This window comes from Gossypium arboreum, chromosome 2, assembly GCF_025698485.1.
Source record: "Gossypium arboreum isolate Shixiya-1 chromosome 2, ASM2569848v2, whole genome shotgun sequence".
NCBI lineage: Eukaryota > Viridiplantae > Streptophyta > Magnoliopsida > Malvales > Malvaceae > Gossypium > Gossypium arboreum.
Window position 1 is genome coordinate 26900875 of NC_069071.1, and position 9294 is coordinate 26910168.

Here is a 9294-nt window from a genome sequence, read left to right on the forward strand (position 1 = left end):
TAAAATATTTTTCTGACGTGGATATGTGGTCTGAAAACTATTGCTCCGACTAGGGTCTAAATCGGACTGTTATAATACTCCCCATTTAGGGATTTTCTTCCCCGAAAATCTTACCATTAAACAAATTCAGATATTACTGAGTCATAGCATCTTCAGGCTCCCATGTGGCCTCTTCAATACCGTGTCAATGCCACATCACTTTTACTAATGGAATTTTCTTATTTCGCAGTTCTTTAATCTCGCGAGCTAAGATACGGATCGGCTTTTCTTCATAAGTCATATCAGACTGAATTTCAATCTCAGACGGAGAAATCACATGCGATGGATCAGATCTGTATTATTGAAACATCAATACGCAAAACACAATATGAATCTTTTCTAACTCTGGTGGCAACAATAATCTATATGCTACCAGCCCAATATGCTCGGTAATCTCATACGGCTCAATGAACCTCGGACTCAATTTGCCTTTTCTACTGAACCGAAGTAATTTCTTCCATGGAGACACCTTCAAAAACACTCTGTTGCCTATCTCAAACTCAATATCTTTTCTTTTCAGATCCCCATAAGATTTTTGACGATCAGAAGCTGCTTTTAAGCTATCTCGGATCACTTTTACTTTATGTTCAGTTTCTTTTATCAAATCAATTCCGTGAATCTTATTTTCGCTGAGATCAGTCCAATACAAAGGTGTACGGCATTTGTGACCATATAAAAATTTGTATGGTGCCATTTTAATGCTCGACTGAAAACTATTATTATAAGAAAATTCAATCAAGGGAAAATACTTTTCCCACGTACCTTCAAACTCAAGAATGCAACTTCTCAACATATCCTCGAGGATCTGAATAATCTGCTCAGATTGACCATCCGTTTGCAGGTGAAAAGCAGTACTGAAGTGCAATTTAGACCAGAGCATCTTGTAATTTCTTCCAGAATCGTGATGTAAATCTCGGATCTCTATCTGAAGCAATAGAAATAGGCACACCGTGTAATCTCACAATCTAAGAAAGATATAACTTAGCAAGCTTGTCAAGCGAATAATCTATACGAACCGGAATAAAGTGAGCCTATTTATTCAATCTATCCACAATAACCCAGATTGCATCTTTCTTGCTCGGTGTCAATAGTAGACCAGATACAAAATCCATTGTGACTCTGTCCCACTTCCACCCAGGTATCATGATCGGTTGAAGCGACCCAAAAGGCACCTGATATTAAGCTTTTATTTGCTGACAGACTAAACATTTTGAAACAAAGTCAGAAATGTCTCGTTTCACACCTTGCCACTAATAAAGCTATTTCAGATCATTATACATTTTCATACTACCCGGATGAGCAGATAATCAACTGTTGTGAGCTTTATTCAAAATTATCTGAATTAACTTTGGATTTCTCGAGACACAAATTCTATCTCGGAATCTCAGACAATCATCTTTATCAACTCTGAATTCTGAATCAGACTCTACATCACACTGAGCTCGTTTAGCTAAAACCTCATTATCAATCTTCTGAGCTTCTATAATCTGCAGTAAGAACAAAGGTCTTGCTTTCAATTAAGCTAAAACTGAACCATCATCGGATAGAACCAAATGAACATTCATCATACGCAGAGCAAATAATGATTTCTGACTTAAAGCATCTGCTACAACATTTGCTTTACCTGGATGATAATCAATCACAAGGTTATAGTCTTTTAGAAATTCTAACCATCTTCTCTGTCGTAGATTCAGATCTTTCTAAGTCATCAGATATTTCAAACTCTTATGATCAGAATATACATGACATTTCTCACCAAATAATAGTGACGCCAAATCTTTAGAGCAAACATAATCGCAGCTAACTCAAGATCGTGTGTTGGATAGTTCTTTTCGTGTGGCTTCAACTGTCTCGAAGCATAAGCAATGACTTTACCTTCTTACATTAAAACATATCCCATACAGATCAATGAAGCATCACTATAGATCAAAAATTTTGTACCCGATTCAGGTTGTACCAATACCGGAGCTTCAGTCAACAAAGTTTTCAATTGATCAAAGCTATTCTGACACTTTTCAGACCATTCAAACTTCACATCTTTCTGAAGTAACTTCGTTAATGGAGTTACAATCATAGAAAAGCCTTTTACGAACCATCTATAATAACCAGAAAGTCCCAAAAAACTACGGACTTCAGAAACATTCCTCGGAGGTTTCCAATCCAGAATACCTGAAATCTTACTCGGATCAACTCAGAAACCAGATGCTGTTACAATATGACCCAAAAAACCAACTTCTCGCAGCCAGAATTCACATTTACTAAATTTCGCATATAATTGTTTATCTCACAGAATCTGAAGAACTAATCTCAGATGCTCAGCATGTTCGGATTCATCATGTGAATAAATCAAAATGTCATCAATGAATACAACAACAAATTAATCTAGATACAGTCTGAAAATTCTATTCATCAAATCCATAAAGATAGCAGGTGCGTTAGTCAATTCGAAAGGCATAACTAAGAATTCATAGTGGCCATACCTCATTTTGAAAGCAATTTTTGGAATGTCTGAGTCTTTTACTCGCAACTGATAATAGCCTGATCTCAAATCTATCTTCAAAAACACAGTAGCTCCTTTCAACTGATAAAAAAAATCATCAATTCGGGGTAGGGGATACTTATTCTTGATAGTCACTTTGTTCAACTGACAATAATCTATACACACTCTCATCGTACCGTCTTTCTTTTTCACAAACAGAACTAGAGCACCCCAAGGTGAGAAAATCGGTCTAGCAAATCCTCTATCGATCAATTCTTACAACTGAGACTTTAATTATTTTAATTTGGTCGAACCTATTCTATACAGAGCTATCGAAATCAGAGTAGTGCCAGGTACCAATTTAATGCCAAATTCAATTTCTCTAACCGAAGGTAATCCCGGAAGTTCTTCAGGAAACACATCAGGAAATTTCTATACAACGGTCACTGATTACTCAAAGTAGGCTTCACAACCCTTTCTCACAATACTCAAAGCTTTCATCGAAGATATTACAACAGGCAATCCATTCAAATCACTAGATTCAATTCTGACTATTTCATCATTCTTGCATCTCAAATCACTAGTTTTCCATTTGCAGTTCACAATAGCATCATGCAAAGTTAACCAATCCATTCCCAAAATATATCAAATTCATCAAAAGGTAATAGCATTAGATCCGCAGGAAAACAAGTGTCTCAAAACATTAACAGACAATTCTTGTAGACTTTATCAACCAAAATACATCTGCCTAGAGGGTTCGAAACTCTAATTACAAATTCAATAGACTCTCTAGGTAAAGTCTTACTGTTTACTAAGTTCATGCATATATACGAATATGTCGATCCAGGATCTATCAAAGAAATCACAGAAGAATCATGAAGAGTAAATGTACCCGTAATCACATCTGGCATTGAAGCTTCCTCATAAGCTCAGATAGCATAGGCTCTGGCAGGTGCACGAGCCTCGGATCTAACAGCTATATCTTTTATCCCTCTTTAACTATCACTTACATTTCTCATATTTCTGGGAGGTCTACCACGAGAAGCATTGCCACCCGGTCTCAAATTTTGCACACTTTCTTGCTTGACAGATTCAAGGCAATCGCGGATAAAATGGTTTAATGATCCACATCTAAAACAAGCCCGATCATACAGTCTACAATTATCGGAATGTCTTTTACCACAATGCTTGCACTCAGGGCTATCAGATTTAGCATTTTCGACACTGGCAATGGATGCAGCTGGAGCTTTGAAGTTTGACTGCGATCTAGCACGATCTCTATTCAAATACCCCACATTAGCTTTTGAACAGCTATTATCATCTCTGAATTTCTTTGATATAGACTGAACTGATTTACCCGATGATCTCTTTCGTACTTCTCTAGTTTCAAAATCAGCTTTTCTTTTCTCTTTCCCAAGATCTTCAGCTTTACATGCTCATTCAAAAAGCACAACAAATTCTTTAATTTCAATAATCCCGACTAACAAACGAATATCCTCATTCAAACCATCTTCAAATCTTTTACACATTATCGCCTCAGTAGATACACATTCACGAGCATACTGACTCAATCTTACAAATTCCCATTCGTACTCTGTGACAGACATACAGCCTTGTTTAAGCTCAAGAAAATCTTTACGTTTCTGATCAATGAATCTTTGACTGATATATTTCTTCCGAAATTCAGCTTGGAAGAAATCCCAAGTAACCCGTTCACTCGGAACCACAAATGTCAAAGTCTTCCACCAATGGTACGTCGTATCCCTCAGAAGGGAAACAGCACATTTAGTACATTTTTTTGGATTCAAAGACAATTCATCGAACACTCTTATAGTGTTCTCTAACCAAAACTCGGCATTTTCAGCATCATCATTTGTTCTAGCTCGAAACTCTTTAGCCCCATATTTTCTAATCTTATCGACTGGTGGTCTACTTAACTAAATCGGATTCACTGGTGACATAAAAGGAGCTTGTGGCGAATTAACCGGGGGTGGAGGTTGTTGTACAGCCGGATTGGTTCTAATATATTGGCTAAACCAATCGTTCATCATCTGATAGAAGGCTTGTCTAGCCTCACTATGACGGCTACTCATAGCCAGTCTAGAATTGGATGGCGTCATCCCTTGCTCGGGAGCAGGCGCATAGCTTTCAACATCGTCCACTATGGCTCGATCAGGATCCATTTACTATATAAAAGCATATTTCAGTGTCAAGATTCATCACACTATCGTAGTTTATAAATATGGCATATATAGCTAGACTCACATACGCTACGTTAGTCCTAGAACCGACTAAATCATAACTCTGATACCAATCAAATGTAACACATTTAACCCGTATCTATTGCCAGACTAGGTTTAAAGGCATTACTAGATGAATTGGAACATTTAACTTTCATTTCATAAACATTAAAGCACCAGAGATCAACATCAATATAGAGTCCCTTATAAAGGCCTTCAAGACCTAAAACGTACGCAAGAAAAGAGTCGGGACTAAACCAAAGACATATAAAATTTCCCCAAAACTTAAACATTTTTTAAAGAAGTACAGGTCACACGTCCGTGTAAATAGTCCATGTGCCTTACACGGCATTAGACACGCTCGTGTGTCTATGCCATGTCAAAACAGGGCATACATACTGACTTACACACACGACCACAAGACATGCCTGTGTGCCTTGGCTGTGGTCGAAACTGACTTGGGCCACATGGCTAGCCACACGCCTGTGTGCCTTGGCCATGCCTGAGCCTGGCTTACAAATTGTAGGGTACCCCAAGGGACACACGGCTGTGCAACATAGCCCTTCGTCGCACATGGCTGAGATACACACCCGTGTCTCTACTCGTGTAGACAAAAATAGGCTATTTGAATAGCCAACTTGCCACCACAATTTGGGTCAACCTACAAACACCAAACAAAGCATATTTTACACAATAATTTCAACCAATTTCTAAACCAAACTATACCACATTCATGCCATAACATTATCAATCATTTACATGCTTATAAACTCAACTCAATTGTGTCAAAACATAAGATCAAATCTCATACCAAAACTTGCCAATCTTACCATTTCTCATAGCCATTCATGAACACATCAAATAGATCATTTTGCATCACATTTCATATACCAAAATCAAAACATAAACACAATCATATCAAGCCATGTCACATATCTAAATATAAACATTACAAATTCTATCCAAAGTACTTCTAGTCTATACATGCCATACTTTACTATATACATTTCCAAAAGGTACCAAAATGAGATTCAATAGTGTGGTAATGTTCCTCGATGATCCCTGAGCTCACGGTAGCTTCGATATCTATAAAATAATACAAACAGACACAAAGTAAGCTTTCAAAAGCTTAGTAAGAAAACTTATCATTTAAAGCATATAAACATCGCCAAATTACTTATACTTTAGAGCCAAATACCAACACAAACTTCATATTCATACACTTGGATCATAGATCATCATTTGCACATATACTTACCTTTTATTTTCAAATATAGAACACAATTCGAGCATACTTGAATAGGATATATATTCACTTATTCATTCATTTTCTCGGAATGCCCATTCAACCATTCGGAAATGTAAGGATACACGGATAGCTCAGAGAACATATACAATGCCAACGTCCCAGACGTGGTCTTACATGTAATCAAACATCGATGCCACTATCCCAGACATGGTCTTATATGAAATCAGATACGATGTCGATGTCCCAGACATGGTCTTACACGTAAAACAGAAGTCGATGCCAACGTCCCAGACGTGGTCTTACACGAATTCACATATCAGATCCTATGTCATGACATATGTATCCTAACTATTCCTAGGGTTCGTACGGGGCTTTTCGGACTTCGGAACTTTGTCGATACTTTCTCAGATAGCATATATTTAGCTCAGACATTCATTCATCACAATTCAATATCATTTGAATAATAAAAATTCAATTCAAACACATTTATTGTATGTCGACTTACCTCGTACGGATTCGGATAAACTGAATCAGTTACTCGACGACTTTCAACTTTCCCCGATCTAATTCCGTATTCTTTAGTTCCCGATCTAAATCAATTCAAATTTAACTTATTCAATCACACATTCATTCAAAACAATCCATACACACACAATTAAGGCATTTTGTGAACTAGCCCTCACATATTTACATTTTGACACTTTAGTCCCTAATTCGCAAAATCACAAAATACACATAATTTACTTGTACACAAGCTTAGCCGAATTTTCATAACTCTCATACAAATGCATACATTTCATTTATTTCACATTTAGTCCCTCAAATAACATTTTCACAATTTAGCCCAAATTACTCAAATTCATCAAAAATCTAAAGACAAAACATGTAAACCCAACATCAAGCTTTCATATTTCACCATTTAACAACACAAAACTCATGAATTCATCCATGGCATATTTCAAAATCATCATCAAAATCAGAAATTGAGACATGGGCTTGGTAGTATACAAAGCAACGATTACAAAAACGTAGAAATTATCAAAAATCGAGTCAAAACTGTAACTCAATCAAGTAATCAAAGTGCCGAACCCTAGCAAGCTTATTTCTTTTCTTTTCCTTTGAATTTTGGACAAAGATGAGTGAAAAATGGATGAACAAAATGTTTTTATTATTTAATAAACATTAATGCACATTTTACCATTCTACCCCTTTAATAAACCATTTAAAACCATCATTTTAATGCCCATTTATGTCCATTCCCACTATCAATGGACTAATTACAACTTAAGGACCTTTCTTTTAATAAGACAAATCAAATAGGCACTCTTAACATATAGCATGCAACTTTTACATTTTACGTGATTAGGTCCTTTTTATCAAATTAAGCACACAAACGATTAAATTTTCATACGAAATTTTCACACATACTAATTCACGTATAATAAACACAGAAAATAATAATAAAATATTTTTTGGCCCGGATATGTGGTCCCGAAGCCTTTGTTCCAACTAGGGTCTAAATCAGACTGTTATAATGAGAAACATACCAAACCAAGCCAACATATAAGGCATTATATACATTACTTATATCACTTATCAAACACATGATTCAAGCCAACTTAAATGGCCATGCATACAAACATTTACAAGCTAAATCTCATGGCTATAACCATAACTCAAAACATACCAAAATGACACTAGCCTATACATGTCATATACCATATATACAAAGCTCCAAAAGTACCAACAAGTTGTCGATAGTGTGATGATGGTTCCCGATGATCCCCAATGTTTGAGCTAGCTTCGAAAATCTATAAAATATAGAAAGAACAAATGAAGTAAACTTTAAAAGCTTAGTAAGCCATATACAAATAAAGCTATCATATGAATTACAACATTTCTATCAATGGGCCAAGAACAAGTAAACACATATAGATACACAAACCTTTCTCAATAAGTACATATGCATTTTCTCATGTAAACTTATCAATTACTTCACTTTCCAATACTCGTATGAATCTCGTATGTACCTGAGTCATTTAAATCATTAATACATTTTTTCTCGACTTATCTTTGCTAGTTGAACCATTCGAAATCATAAAGGATACTCAAAAATCACATAAGCTCGTACAATGCCATATCCCAGATATGGTCTTACATGTTATTATATATCAATGCCACTGTCCCAGATAGGGTCTTACACGAAATCACAATACAATGCCAATGTCCCAGACATGGTCTTACATGTAATCACATTATAATGCCAATGTCCTAGACATGGTCTTACATGTAATCACAACTCGATAACCTAATGTCATGACATTCGTATCCTATGCTATTCCTAAGGTTCGTACAGGACTTTCAGATGTCGTAACTTCGTCGATTCTTTCTCGTATTTGCTTGTTCAAAATTTATAGAACTTCAATGACAAGTAATTATATATATTTCAATATAAAGACATTTATTTGCATATGAACTTACCTCATAGTCAGAATAAACGGACGGGGTCGACTATTCAGCAACATTCTATTTCCCCCAATCTAGATCCAATTTCTTTCTTTCAGGATCTATATGTATTCAAAATTAATCCAATTAATCATCAACTCAATCAATTTCATCCACAAACGCATAATTTAGCCAATTTGCACTTTGGCCCTAAACTTTCATATCTCTTACAATTTTGTCCTTATTTCACAAAATCACAAATTACACAATTTCATTCTAATTTCATGCTATTCGAATTTTCATAGTTTACATATTAACCTATATTTATCATTTATTCACACATTTAACCCCACATTTTTACATTTCACAAATTAACCCCCTTTTTTTTACAATTTCACTAAAAATCACTTTATAAAACATGATAATATATCAACAAATACTCATTTTTCATCATCAAACATTCAAGAACTCAAGCATTCACCAATGGAAACTTTCAAAATCATCAACACTTTCAAAAATTGAAGCATGGACTAGCTAGAACACGAAACAACGATCACAAAAATGTAGAAATCATAAAAAACTGAGTAAAAATCACATACCAATTTGTTAATGCAATTGTTGAACCCTTAAACCCAACAATGGCTTCTTCTTCCTTTGAATTTCTATGAAAAATATGATAAACTCATTAATTTTTATCATTTATTTTATTTAATATTCATTAATACAAAGTTTACCATTTTACCCTTAGTCATTAAACTATTTAATCATCAAATATAAGGCCATTCATGTCAATTTCCACTATCAATGGTATAATTACAACATAAGGACCTTCCATTTAATAA